The 15,776-nt window shown below is 42.1% G+C and overlaps 1 protein-coding gene across 3 annotated transcripts in view; it reads left to right on the plus strand.

Moving 5' to 3' along the window:
* The first annotated feature begins 1,208 nt into the window (after nt 1-1,208).
* The window catches only part of plppr1 (phospholipid phosphatase related 1), a 65,049-nt gene continuing 50,481 nt past the window's right edge, over nt 1,209-15,776 (plus strand). The window contains exon 1 of one of the 3 annotated variants that reach the window (XM_084383331.1): nt 1,209-1,560. The gene's annotated coding sequence lies outside the window, so the exon portion shown is untranslated. Of the gene's footprint in view, nt 1,561-11,934; nt 12,025-15,776 lie in introns of those variants that run through there. The other 2 variants (XM_084383329.1, XM_084383330.1) reach the window with 2 other exon arrangements.

The following is a 15,776-nucleotide window of genomic DNA, read 5'->3' on the forward strand; positions in this document are numbered from 1 at the left end:
CTGCACCAAAAGTTAATGGGATCTATTCTGGGCTGAGACCCATCCTCTATCCAAGTTTTGTGGAAATCTGTTGTGTAATCCTGCTGACAAACCAACCATGAACGGACATGAACGCAATATAATCTCCTTGGTGGAGGTAACCAATTCTAAAAAACCTAATTTGTGATTTGTCTTGTTTGTTGGCTCATTTTCAAAACAGTCTGAGACTCTACTTCATCAGTTTTTGAAGGTCAGAAATGAAATATAATCTTCATATTTGTCTTTTCATTTATGTATAATCGCCTGAAACTAAGAATTGTGGCTTTGTCACCTTAGAATGAGCCTTTTGCATCTATCAGTCCGCCATTTTGCACTTGCACTTGTAGTTGCGACCTTAGGGAGGGGGAGACCTGGGGTGTCTGCAGTCTGCAACCACGCCACTAAATCCTGCAAACTGGACCTTTAATATCACAACATTGCATTTTGGCACGTGCCAATCACATACCTCACTGTAGATGTTTTTGCGAGTAAATTCTTTATTCAAACCAAAGATTGTGCTTCTTCGATTACGTTGCTTCATCGGGTTCTTGGCAATTTTAACTAATGTGTGTGCTTCATTACTCACGATTGTGTCATCTTTGCACAAGGGACCATGCTAATCTTCTCTGTATCGTTCCCAATTTACAAAGTGTGTTCCAGGCCGGAAACACATTATATTTTACTTTAAAGGTGCACTATGTAGTTTTGGAGAGGAAGTTTTTTTTAATGCCTAAACATACTAAATAAACAAACTCTCTTTGTTTTCATGACTGAATAAACAAACTGACCGTAAAGGACAACACAATTTCATACTGTTTTACTTTGTTTATATGTGGCGGACCCTGCCACCTTTCTAGCTTCAAACAGTGTTCTGGGGACCTTATTTTCCTCCGAGGACAGCTTGTTTATTCAGTTATCGAAAAAATTGATCTAATATTGTAAATATTACAATTCTCCCAAAACTACATAGACACTGTGGATTACACAGTGAAAGTACTTATGATGGAAAACGATTCATTGGCAAATAAAAAAAAAACTAAATCTCGGCTCACATCGAAGTGTTGGATCAAGTATGAACCCTCAGTCTCTCACATCAATACTCAGCCAACCCTCTCCCTGTCCGGCTCCATGAATATGAAGCAGGCTTGTAAAGACACCACGCAGAGCTCACAACAAAAAGCGGAGTGTTCCTGCAGGAGCTGGGGGTCTGTAGGGCAGGCCGGCAGAGAATATGCGGGCTAGACAGCCGCCTTGCTTGTAACACAAGGTCCCTACACAGAATCTAGCACGCTCCACCGGACCCGGCTACGCGTCTTGTCCCCGCCCCCCGACGAGGCACAGCATCCATCCTCATGCGCTCACACGCTGCGTGATCCCCATCACAACCCGACGGAGAGCGAGGCAGCGAGCGGCGGCTTGGCTCAGCCGATGGAGTAGTAGTACTAGTAGTAGTGGGAGAGCTGCTCACGGCTTCCTTTCTCCTCCTTTCTCTCCCTTTAATGGATTCGCCTTTTCTCTGGATTATTGCTTCATCCCATCGCGGTAAGTGTGTGAGACGGACTAAGAGGGAAGCGGGACTGTGCGAGTGTGTGTGATTGTGTGTTGGTGTGCGCTGCCATTGTCTGTTGCTGAGGCAAGTTCGGACCTTAATCTAATCACAGCGCGGGAGCCTCGCTACGTGAGGCGGATCGGAGGGGCGCGCTGGAGACGGCGCGTGCGGAGGGAATGGCGTTTGTGATGATCGCGGAGGATCGATGTCGGTATTTAGACAGACACCTGTCTCTCTGGCAGCAACAGTGACCGCCCCTCCAGCGCTTATTTACGCCCCTACAGGCAGGATACTGTGGGGGTACCGCGCGTCTCGGCGCCGCGTCCCGCGTTTCCAGCACTTGGGGTGGTTTGCGAATCTGTGCAAATTGTGTCGCCTTTCATTGCCGAGCGAATGTGTCTCCAGTCCGGCGAGAAAATGTTGGCCCGTCCCTCCTCCTCCTCCTCCTCCCTCCCTCCCTCCCCCCAACATCACATCAGAGGGTGGATATCCCTCCTCAACCAGCCCCCTCAGACACGCACGGCGCAGTTGATGCCTTTCAGAGGGCTGAAAGACTCAAATCCCATGCTTATTAAGGCGCCTTGATGAGCGGTTTAGTGTAACCTTGAAATGGATTCAGTGCAGCAGTGTCATCAGCCTCCCTCTGATTGCTGCTCCTATCATCATATTCAGAAAGCAAGTGCATGTGCATGTGCAGCAGCAGCAGCCCTGGCCTTGGCACTGCACAGAAGAAGCTCACCTTTCCCTGAAAGGAAGCGCACATTTAGAGTAATGTCACAGCTTTTGGTGTAGATGCAGGCTTTTCTTTGTCGTGAGTGTCTGATTTGAGCCTTTTAAAACCCTCATCGTACAGCTGCTCCCTGGTATCGAACAGTGTGAGAATGGATGAGAAATGTGTATTTCTGTCCGCTTCAGTACAGTTTAGGAAAAAAAAAGAAAATCAACTGCAGCCTACAAATGTGCAGTTTGAGAGGCACTGCAGATGAATTGCTCAGCAGACTGCTCACCAAATGGTTACCGGACCATCACTGTAGCAGAAGTCAATTTTGCCCTAATCTATTGTCTAAAAATCTGCTCTCTAATTAGTCAGTATCTCCTTCGCTGCTTCTGCTTCCACGTCCGTGCTGAACCCTCCTCCTGTCCCTCGGCTGTCACCCACCCAGAGAGGCACATATCTCTGCCAGCTGTGTGTAGCGGCAACCTTTCTCTTTCTCTGTCTGTGTGTGTGTGCGCTTTGCTCTGTGTGTTTATATTTGACAGGTGTATTCATGCTCGTCCCTGTAGTGGAGCAGGCGAATGGTATTATTCAGCAGACAGATGGCAGGTGGCTGGGCATCAGGTGAGCCTTTGCTTGGCTGTCAGCAGCGCCCGTTGAATGCAAGATACCTCTTGGCACGCTCCCACCGTGCCATCCTCCACTACGGCACAAGCGTGCATTTTGGGCGGCGCGCGTGTCGTCTGGTTTGCGAATGCATCCCACAGAAGTGAGTGCATGTGTGAAAGGTCCGAGGGTTTTGCCCTTCCGTAAAAACGTATGTCACTTTTGACCAATCGGATGATAAAACAGGCTGAGGTCACGCTGACATCATCATGCCTGGCGATGATATAGAGTAGCGGTGCTCGCCTTTGACGTCATCGGCGGCGCGAGTGGATCTGATGTGGCCCATCGACCCCTACTCAACAAATCATTATTCATGATTCATCGCAACTGAGGTCAACATCACCTTTGCATCAGATTCATCAGGCAGCGCTGGCTTCGTTTGCGAGAACACAATATTGTTATTTGCCCTTATTCCTGTGTTTACGTGGCTAATGAATGTGATTATTCCACTAATATTCTCGTTTTCGTGCAGCCGTGCGTTCTCTAGGCTAGCGTAATGATGTCCATTAAAGCGCTATAGGTGGATCTTGAAGAGGTCGGCAATGCGATAGTTACGTATATCCAAAAAGTCTTTCATAATGTTAATAAGTAGGTGTGTTTCTCCTACCTCAGCAGTGCAAACTGTCGGCAGTTGAGCCGCAGATTCCAAATGTGCTGTATACACGTCCACAGAACGCTCCTAAATCAAGACTGGGAATTGGAATAAGGCCTTATTAGAAATATCCTAACAGAAAAATGCTGTCTACACGACCTGTATCAAATTCTGAATAGTATCATGTTAGGAATAATAGTGGAAATGTATTATTAATGCTAACGTAGCCATTGTGAGTATTACATCACAATTTTGTGTTTATCCAGGTGTGCAACAGTAGCAACAGTAGCTAACGTCCGCTAACATAAACTAATGACTGGCTTCCAACACAACACAGAAGTTCCACAGAGCCCCTTTAAAGGTGCACTGTGTAGTTTTGGGGAAGAAATTTTAATGAGAAGAGAACTGAGTGATTATTTTATGCCTTAACAGACCAAATGAACAAACTGTATTTGACATTAAATGACAACACAGTTCCTCTGAGAACGGCGTGTTTATTCAGTCATGGAAAAAAATACATATTTCTGAGTTTGTATGATTACCTTAGAGTTTGAATTTCTTCTCCAAAACTGCATAGTGCACCTTTAATGAATGAATTGCTTAGTCTATAAAAAGTCAAAAGTATTCCCCCAGAGCCCAAATTGATGTCTTAAGAATGCTCCTTTTGTCCAACCAACAGTCCAAAAATCCCAAAGACTATCATTTACTGTCCTAATTGACAAGGAAAAGCAGCAAATCCTCACATTTCAGTGGCTTGAACGAGCAAATGTTCGACATTTTCGCTTGAAAAATGACCGAAATGATTAATCAGTTATCAGAATAGTTTCCTCTTGATCAACTAATGGACTAATCATTCAATTTTTATGCTCTATGCAGCAGTCACCCTCTTGGTGTGAACTGGCTCCATTTATCTGTTCTTTTGTCCCATTTTTCTTCATCATTCAGGTTAGTTATGATTTATTGCTTCATTCTGCTCCTGGAGAAAACATGAATATTTTTGTCGTAGTTTTCAAAATCTTTTGCTATACCTACCACATCTCTGCGCCATCTGTGTGCTCTAGGCTCGGCCACATTTATCCCTGCAAGCCCAGCTTTTAGAATAAAGCCACAACGGGCGAGCTCTTATAGCGCTATATGCTCGTTTTATCACTCTTAATCTGCGTTTAAGGACTATGTGAAGGTTGCTTGCAGCAGAATAGAGCATCCCACGAGTATTGAAAATGAAATCCAGCTCTCGTGTATGATTACCTCTTCACGTAGAGAGTGAAGAATCAAAAAACTCGCGAGTGAAAAGCGACATGTCTCCCGAGCAGCAGCGAGTGCGTACTCAGTGGAACTGGATACACAAACAAATAAGAATAAAGTGTTCCAGTTATTTCTTGCTGCTGTGTGGAGCCACAAACACACGAAGCTGCTACGGCACACTTGACACATGGGGGTATGGGGGTGGGGGGGAATAAAGAAAATGATATTCCCGGAAAGGTGCTGTTCCGAAATGTGTTAGACATTATAATAATTACAGGGAGACACCAGCAGATGTCTTATGTTGTTAAGAGAAGCACCAGACGGACGTATAGTAGTGAAGCTGCGGGAAGGAGTGACCTCTGAACTCAAGTCTGATATCTAACGCCCCCCATACTCCCACACCAGAGACTCTTTATTGATCACATGCACACACACACACACACACACACACACATAAACCCTTTCCATGGTCCACTCCTAGCTGGTATTTGATTACTTCTACATGTGGGGGCAGTGCTATTAGTGCAGTGGGGGTGTCTTGATTGCGCAATAGATCTGTCACTACGATGTGTCCTGGGAATGAGTAGCCCCAAGGTGAGATAAGGCCCGCCTCTGGAGGCTGAGTGGACCTCTCTTTATCTGTAAGAAGAAGGCTGATACACACAGGTGATACGCTGTCAGAGAGGAGCAGGGAGAATGGGAACAGTGGCAGCACCTCATGAATATTTTTTTTGCTTCTCTTTGCCAGAAGCCAGACAATAGAGTAGCAGCTAATGTGGCTAAACATCTATATTTACAAGGATGCTTGATTAATACGAGGCAAAAGTGGTATGCTGCTGGCTCGAATACACAAGCGCACCCAGTATTTGTAGCATGCCAGAATGCGGCGCGAGCTTCTCAGCCCAGACGCGTGTATATAATTAGTCAGGATGGGAACGCGAGTTAATGGAGAAATACTTGAAATTGCAGCCAAATCTCCCTGCTGGCTGTGAGCCCCAGTTGTGTTTTTTTTTAATCCATGGTCACTGACCATGTTAAGGAGGAATTTGAAACAGCCAATTTACTTATTGGTTGTGAAAACAGATCAGCAGTTTAATTAAAAATGTTTGTTTGGTGAAGAGTATATTTAAATATATAATTTAACTGTGTTACATGATTTGTTTTGGTAATGAATTGTCAATGCTACACTACCTCATTTGTGGATTTTAGTAAAGGTGTATATTAATTTGGATTGAACATTGCTGCATAATAAATATATATACTGTATATATATCATTACTTTTATCATGGTTCTGCAAATTCATTATTTGAGCTGACTTTCGTGTTTGATATGACTTTTGACTGAAACGTTTTTGCAGTTATTACTTCTACAGCAACAAAAGACAGAAATTAAGTTTGTTACAAAGTTCTGTTTCTCAAATCTGTCCCAGATCTCTGGCAGTGTTATCATTTCTGCTCAGTTCAGTTATTTCCCCACGAGTAAACCCTCTAACCAAACAAAGCAATAAAGGATCTCTGATAATCCATCTGGAGGTGCAGCTGCAGGCTACCGTTGCGCTCGCTGAGTTGTCGTTGAAGTGTTATTTTCTTCAGATGTGCGCAAGTAGGCAGGGGCGGAGAGAGAACGAAATAAAGGATGAATCACCGATCCTGCTTTTGATTTTCGATGACCAAAATTCAAATCTCACTCCGATCAATTTCCGATTCAAAAGGAGACACAGGGGCGCCATAAGAAGCAGATTCAACGTTAAATGAACCAAAGACGCAGTCGTGAATTGAAATTGTTTGAACTTGAACAGAACATGCGCGCTCATCCTCTCCCTTCATGAATCTACTTTATAAATGTAGTGAGACAAGAGGGAGATAACAGAAAGAACCTGAGTTTCTGGTGATGTCTGTCACGCAAATACACAGACACAATGGGTGCGTTGCTAGCTAGCAGGCTAGCCGCAGCTAATATTTGTGCAGTTCATACATTGGTAAACACAGACTACTCAAATAGTCTCCAGGTCAACTTATGTGCGATTTATGAACAAACATTTTAATTTGTGTGTGTCTGAACACTTTTTTAACTTGTGGTTTGTAAAGCTAGCTTGTTTTCATTCTGCGCCATTTTGGCTAAGTTGTTAGCTTGTAAGCGTGTTTAAATCTAATTATTAGGGATGTCACACATTAGATTCTGGATCAAAAACCTTTCAGTTTCGATAGTTGAACTCAAAGGCAGTATCTGCGATACCAAACCCTTCCAAAACACTTCAAAGATGATACAGCTAGTTTACTGGCAGCCTGCAGACGACTGGCTGGTTCGAAGGAAACTCCCAACTGCTTTGGAGATGTTTCAGAGATCCATTATTGATTTCTTTGAGAAGAGGGGATGAACTGAACTGAACTGAACTAATAACATTTCCAGAGATCATTTATTGATTTTCTTGGGAAGATGGTACTTGGGGGAGATTTGAGAAACCGAACGTGACCTTATAATCGAAAGTATTGTTGAAATCTTTTGCTGGTTGTGCCAATCGGCCAGCTGACTGAATCTTTTGGTATCGCATGCTAAACGTTGCAGCTGAACGTTGCCTCGGTAAAATTCAGTTATAAATTGGCAGTTCAGTGAGTAAATATATGTGTCTTCTATGACAGTTGTGTCCTCTAGAGGCATAAAGTGATAACAGCAGGTCATCAACAGTGTCCCACAGTTCTAGCATACCGACAATTGTTGCATTATTACTAATAAGCTCTGCCTTTACATGACACATTAAAAACACAAAAGTACAAACAATTTGTTCTGGCTCCTATAAGACGACCTGGAACGTACCCGTTCTTGAATTGCACTTGAATTAAACGAGTGCGAGGGTGATGAGAAGCAGCGCTAGCATGCCGCTGTAGGACTATTGAGAGATCTCAGAAGGGAAAGACGTCTTTATCTCCAGCTGGATCAGGAGGACGGTGGTTCTGATGGCTGTTATTGGGCTGAAAAATAGCTGAACACTCAGAGATCAAGAGGCTGTTTGATCTAAATATAGAGCGAATTCTGGAGATGTTACAAGGCAGCATGAGAGAAACTTGCACAGCATCATTCAGCATTCAACACACGGTGTCAGACACACATGCACACACCGACACACACACACCGACACCGACACACACACACACACACACACATGCACACTGTTGAAGAAGCCTTGGAGCGCTCGTGTAAATGCATTTTCCCAACTTAGAAATTTACATTCATACATATGCAAATGCACCTGGAGCATTTGCAGTTGTTTACTAATGGCATTTGTTGGGATGCAGAGCCAAAAACCCACCGTTCCTTCTATGATGAATTCACTGCACGACCGCAACTGTTGGTTTTAAGTATAAAATATTAAGAATTTAATTGAGAATTAATACAATATTTATAATCCAATTTAGCCTTAAGCTCCCATATGAACAATCAATAATAAGTCAATAAAAGCGGATTGTATTGAGGGGGACGCTCGATCCAGACTTACAAATAGAAAAGCGTTGACCTCATTAAGATTTCATAGCACCGCTGCGTTTATTCAAGAGGAGAGTTTTTAGTGATAACGACAAAGGTGATTCACAAGCAGATAGAGGTATGACATTGAGGCATGAATGATCAAGGCCTCAACGCACTAAAATGAGCTTTAGCATCAAATTCCACTAACCAACAGAAAAAAGGAAAAAAGACTCGGAGGTGAATCTAAGGTCAGCGGCTGATAAAAACCTTGATATGTGGAAATATAGACATGTGTTTGAAGACTTTATAGTCCGTATCTGCGAGCGTGTTGCTGGTTAGCAGCATCTGAAGAAACAAGCTTAATATCTCGCCCGCTCTTCTCTGCTCCTCTCTCTCACTTTAGCGTGGGTCTCTGGGGGATTTTTTTAGTTTGAGAAGTTTTGATTTCCTTTCTAAAAGGATATTCCTGATCCTCTTTTTACTCACAACTTCCCTCTGTTTCTGATCTCAACTTACTTGTCTCTGTGTTTGACATTCCTGTGTCCTCTACTGTGTGCCGTTGCCAGACGTTATGCAGATTTTCCAGCTCAGCTTTGTGTCAGAAACGCAAAAAAGTGGTCCCAGTAGCAGTGTTGTTCAAAAGTTACTTTCTTATCAGAGCCGGCACACAGATAACACAACTTAATTTAGAATTTGTGTGGTGGTAGGGCCGGAAATAGATACTGAGCTCCATTGTGATGAGCACTGCTTTCATTATTATCTCAAAAAAACAACCATTTAAAGTGAATTAAAGACACACAGCAAGTTTTTAACGTCCATGTTTTTAAAACCAAGGGCCACTGGAGAGCTTAGAGTATACCACCGAATCAGCGTTGCACTCCTATAACATTGCTGGACTCATGATTAAGTGCATTTACATGTGCATTAATGTCCAGGTTTTGCATCTAATCCTGTTTTTGATCATAGTTGGATTATGGCATTTAAATGGAACATGGAATATCCCTGTATACATGATCATCACAGTATCCAGGTTTCGGATTGTCTGCCTGCAGGTTTGCCTTGATCTCTCCACATAATGGAACTAGAATAAGTTGGTTACACAGTATCCTGGTTTAAGTACTTGGAGTACTTCAGGAAGTACAGGTGTCAGATGGCTGTGCTATTGTTAGACTTTGTAAAGATCAGCAGATCATTGGTTTTATGCCCTGACAGCTTTCATTTTTCAAGTTCTTCTTTGAAAAGATAAATAGCTTGACTTTATTCTGGCTACTTTCTGCAGGTCAGGGTTAGGGTCACAAAAAATAAAGATTCCAGAGTTAAGCAAAAAAAATACCACCCCTCAGTGATTCGACAATAAAACAACAAAAGATAGAAATTCAGTTTGTAACAGCGCTTGGTTTCTTAAATCTGTCCCTAATAAACCATCTTCCCTAAACAAATCAATAAAGGATCTCTGGCAATGTTATCAGTTCAGTTGAGTTCATCCCCTCTCCTCAAAGAAATCAATAAAGGATCTGTGAAACATCTCCAACGATGACTTACTAGAAGTGCAGCTGCAGGCTACCGGTAAGCTAGCTGTGTTACCTTTGAACTGCGAGCAGGGAGGTGGGGGTTGTGGGTTGCCGATACTGCCTTTCAATCCGTTGATCGGACCTGAAATTTCGATCGATTTTCAATTTAGAATCTATATCATGACACCCCTAGCATAGCTCAGCTTAGCATGGGTTTCTCAAAACAGGGATAAGGCCTTAACCAAGAGGTGACGTTAACATGCCCAACACATAAACAAGATACTCCAAAAACGTGATCATAACCAGCAAACTGGATGCTGGATGATTATATTACATATTATATGTATATATATATATATATGCATCCAGCAGAACCAGAGATATATCTTTATCCCACACATTCTTCTTTTGTGTCTGAACCTGGTGCCTACATCACCCATAATGCAACACGACCTTTTACAGCTGAGTCTGAGTTTTAGTTGTGTTATGACTAAATCTGTCTATTGTTGGTCTGACAATGTATTCAGGAGTGTAATGCTAAATCAGTGGAGCGTACTTGTTAGGTGAGCAGCTCTTCAGATTTTCTTCCCATCTAACTAACTGTGAGGACGTGATCCCTCACCAGCTTCCCACACCCGGACACTTGCAAATAATTGTGTTTGTTGGAATGCGTGACCAATCTGAGGGCTTGAACCAGAGTCTCTGTTGGGATGAATGAGTGCTTTGCTTCTGCACCATCTGCGTGTCAACACATTGAGTAAATGAGATTTGATTGCTAATGCAGACAAAGTTGTTAAATATCTTCAGCAGGGTAACATTAACTCCTGAGAAAGTGAATTAGGATGTGGCCTGGGTTGCCCAAATGATATTTTCCGTACAGTAATGAGTGCGTTTTGTCAACAGTAGACGTCTTTTAATTATGCATTTGTAACATTTTCTCTGCTCACTTTGTTTACTCAATCTATTTTATTGCAAAGAGGAAAATGCGCTGGTAATTTGTTCTTACTTTGTTTGCAAAGAAACTGACAAAATTAATGACGTTGGATTACAGTATGAGCATATCCGGCTTGAAAATGTAGGTAACAGCGTGGATCTATAAAATCAATATACTGGATGTTGAACCCTGACTCTCTGTATGCAAATGGAAGGTGTGATATGTGTAGGCGCCAAGTACTGTGGCTGCCAGGAGGAGGAGAAACCATTTATAAAGACTTTACCTTAGACTGTAGCTGAATATGACGAGCAGCATGTCCCAGAAGAGGTAGCAAAAATTCTTTCCGCTCAACTGAACCATCAATCTAAACAGGATTTTAGCCTCACTTTATCTTTCCTCCCTTCTGTTTGTCTTTCTCATGTCTTCTCTGTCTCTTTCTGTTTCTCATTCTCCTGTTCCTCATGCTCTATCCGCTGTGAGTCACTGTCCTGTCTGATATTCTCCGAGGGGAGCTGGGAGAGGAGAGATGACAATGTTATTTTATGTTAACGCACAGTCGTATGTGCATGTGCATGTGCATGATAGAGGGAGTTTATCACAGCCTGATGATTTAATGCAAGAATGCGGCCCTTCCATCCAGGGTTTGTCTTACGAATTTCTTAACATCAAACCAGAACGAAGCCGAATGCACTGAATGTTTAGTGACAGAGCTGATTTGTCAACAGATGCTTTGTGAGAAAACCCATCAGTATTGTTTTCTACAGAATAAATAGATTGATTTCCCACAAATCACTTTAAAGAAAGCCACCAGGGAAGTATGAAAACTGACTATTTATAGCAACAAAGATGCTCTGTTGGCAAGAGTGGTAGCCATGGGACAGCTCTGTGTCTGTGAGAAAGACTGTGTGCACTGTTGTGCAGGCAGAATATGAAGACTTCAAAATGAGATGTATACCTTGTTGCCCGTGAACCTTTTCCTCAGCTGTGATTTCAGGAAGAAGTCTTGATTTATGGTCTCTAAGGGTTGAAAAATAAAAATACAAAATACCGTTTGGTGACAGATGGAGCATTTTCAGCATCCAAAACCCAGATTTTTCTGTAATCAAATAAAAAGCAGCAACAATGCAGGGTAGGCTTGGACACAGACTGGCATGCTGTGTTGGCATGTTTCCCAGCAAAACATGTTTCTGGGTTTTCCTGCAGAACAACCCAGAATAGCCTAATTTCAGGGTGCTGTGACTGCGCAGAGCACTTTGGTAACAACAAACAGGAGCATCGTGGTAACCATCTCGGTATTTTGACGGACAGTGGGAGCACTTTCAAACAGATCTGTAAGTGCCAATCAGTGTGAGAGTGTCATCTAAACCTGTTTTGTCTTTTTACAGAATAGTCTTCAATTGGTCATGCAATATATTCTGTCTTAATTTGATAAAGATAAAGATAAATCATTCTTATTCACTTTCTTGCTGATAGTTAGATAAGAAGATTGATATCACTCATGTCTTTCCATTAAATATAAGACTACAGCTAGCAGTCTGTTAGCTTAGGTTAGCATAAAAACTGTCCAAAGGTAACCGAAGTCCATCTACCAGCACCTCTAGAGATAAAAAAATAACATGTTTGATCTCGTTTGTTGTAAAAACGACAATGTGTGGTTTATGTTTATTAATGGGAGGTTATGTACCGGACTGTTTCTTGGCCATGCGCAGAAACTTGTCGGACTCTCTGCTGATTGCCCTGGCAACCTCAAGGTGTCCACATGACTCCAAACAGATGAAATTTAACATGTTAATGAAAAAGCTCTTGTGGTGCTTGTCGGCAAACCTTCCTACTCTTTGACAAAGCTGTTTGTTTACCCTTTTTGAGCCTTATGCTAAGCTAAGCTAACTAGCTACTGGCTGTAGTGCCATATTTAGCCTGAAGATATACAAGTGTGGTATCAATCTTTTCGTCTAAATTGCAGCAAGAAAGTTAATAAATGTATTTCCCCCAATGTCAAACAATTTCTGCAAGTTGACATTAAAACTGTATTTTGCAAGTATTTAGAGATGTTTTTCATCTCCTTGGTTTTCTCTAGGTCTGCAGTTTATTTTAAAAGATGAATGTTTTCATTTACTGCCTGATAAATTAATCTATAGAATGGCAATCAGCAGACCAAGACCCCAAAATATTCAATTTACATTGATTTAAAACAGGGAAGGCAGCCAAACCTCACATTTGACCAGTAAAAATCAGCGGCTGTGTTTTGTAGATCGATAAATGAATGAGAAATATTAATTGTTTAAATGTTTCAGCACTAGTTTCTTCTCATATAAGGCATCATAGCCCATCCAAGTTTGCTCAAAGGTCCAAATTGTATGAACAGTTACGAGTGCAGCCTTAAAATTCTGGTATTTCAATAACTGATGCTCCTCCGTTCAAGTACCGTAGGAGAGAAGGTCACAGGGCTGTACCACCACCATGCTGGCAGTGATAACAAAGGGTAACATTTTGTCTTTCCATGCATAACGATTGAGTCCCAAACCAACTCTGTCATTGTGAGTGTTTAGCCACATTCAGACAGTCATCGAAATCATTCAGAACAGCTCAGCTGGAGACCAGGAGATGGTCAATCAGATGAAATTTCTGGGCTCAATATTTCAGTCCCTTCTTGCCATCTCTGAGAGAAGAGCAGTCAAGTCTAGACAAAGTCATCACAGGCTGGCTGAGTGGAGAGGAGATACTGATGAATCCTGACAAGGCCTGCGGGCTGCTCGTTTGATGAGCTCGCCTCTGGGAAGACGATCTGATCACCTTTCATCTGACTGTAATTAACTGGCTCTCGGAATTGGAAGAAAAATGCTCCTTGGTTATGATCTTAGGAACATCTTTTGAAACGGTGGTGTCCCGAGGCGAGCGAAAAAGAGAAATCACGTTGAGACTTTACTGTGACGAGGTCCAATTGTTCAGCTCCGTGACTTCTCAGAGCTGTGAGGCTGTTCTGGTGAGTGAGAAATAAATGAATGTAGTGTAAACTCTTTGACGCCGAGCGCGGCCCCCTTAAATTTTCTGATTCGTATCATCTGTCACAGAGCCCGCAGTCAAATCATCAAGCTCACAGTCCAACTGTCAAATTGCCATCTTTTTTTGTATATTCTCTCTGAAGCATCGCCCACAGAGGAAGACAAAATAAAAGCTTAGACTGCACAGTTTTTGAGTCTTCCTCCAAACTAGATCGCATCTCTCAAAAGATTTAAAGTTTAGACCCACTTTTCAAGGCAATACATTAAACAAATCACAAATTCTCACTATTCTGTTCACTATTTCTTCTCGTGTTAAGACAAAATAAAATGCAGCTTGATACTTTGCAGGTCTTCATTAAAAATAATGCATATCATCACTACACTATAAAAGACCTCTTTGCTTTGACATTCAAGTGTTTGATTAGGAATAATAATGTAATCTGTGTAAAAACCACTGTAAAAAATCCAAATGCACTACTTTAAATTAGTTTTGCATCAATTACATACCTGTTATGTTGTATGAACTTACAGGGAACTCACTTACTGGGCAGCTTTGGTGACTGCCATCCTGTGCTGCATGGAACTGGACCTCATATATGCCATTGGTTCAGCTGTGAATGATGATGTACGACGATAAAGAGGAAACTTGTAACATGATAGTGTGACTTCTATGTTTTACCAACTTTATGATGAGAATGCAATAAGAAAGCACCAGAACAACCCGGCTCTATTTTCCCTCTCTAACACTTTATTGATCTCAGAAAATCTATGTCAATATGTGGGTTCTGTTTGCTGGGCTGTCTGGTGGCCTGGTGGTTGATATGCATGCTGTGTACTCGGGATGAACGAGCACACCGTTATCTGTTCAACCAACTAAATTATCTCTATCCACGTCTGTATTCGGGGATTAAACTGGGAGTGGGTGGTACTCCCCAGCAGCTGTTAATTTAAACCTGAAATTGATCACTTGATCAGAGGTTGCTATAGTTATTATTTCTGGGAAAACTATTTACAGAACAGCCTCAGAACTGAGCCTCAGATCAATGTTTGGATCTCGAGTGTAAGAAAACTATTTACAGTTTTTTCCATAAACTTGAATGAATAAACTTCAGTCTGCTATTCGATTTTCATTCATCTTGAGTACAGATATTGACATATTTTTCTTTGATGATACTCATATGTATCGCCATACTCATTGTAAAAAGGACATTATCTGTACCGTATACTCATTTCAGCCAAGTACTCACTCAACACTACTATACAGTATAATTACAACGTCCCAAGAGTTTCAGTTTGCCAATACTTAAACCTTGACCATAAGCAGATAGATTAAGGGCCAAAACCCAATAGGTCTTAGGGGTAGGGTGAAGTGTGGCTACGTGGCCTTCCAAACCGAGATTAAACAATTGCTACTAATTGCTGATGTCTTTGTAGCTAATTGGCTCGCTAGCTAATGTTACATTCTTATTGCTGATTTGTGTAAAACAATCCTCGCATTTTGACATGTTACACCCTGTCTTTGATGGCGTATGATGCCGAAATTTCCCTTAAGGCCAGCAGCAAAGTTGCTGCAGTTGGTCCTCCCACTCTTCTAATATCAGAGCAGACTGGCAGGGTAGGAGCACAGGTTGCTAATGTACACAGCAAGTCAAGTGGCCAGCCAAGGAAGCAGTGTTTTTCTTTTTATATGATGACTTGACTGAGCAAGTTGTGAACCAACTGCGAGTGTCCATGCTTTTCTGTCGCCATCAGATAATGGCAAATGGCACTGTGATAAAACCAGGATTGCCACAGTAATGCAAGAGAAATCTATACGACTGAAGACACTATGTGGAAAATGTCTGGTTGCTGCACTGGTTGACATATAAGGGTCTTGAGGGATTGTCAAGTTTCATAGGGGTAGATTTCGATCACTACCCATTTTTACTTTATTCTGAGGGTCAAGAGGGCACTCGAAAACAAGGGGGTGGGATAAGAATTGGAAATGGGATTGAGCCTAGATAGAAGTTAAGCTATTGAGTTCAGGCTAACATCTTGCTTCTACTCCAATCAAGATCCAGTGTTTGCTCCATTTGCTTTTG

This window comes from Pagrus pagrus (genome assembly GCF_965226575.1).
Source record: "Pagrus pagrus genome assembly, chromosome: 19".
In the NCBI taxonomy this organism is placed as follows: domain Eukaryota; kingdom Metazoa; phylum Chordata; class Actinopteri; order Spariformes; family Sparidae; genus Pagrus; species Pagrus pagrus.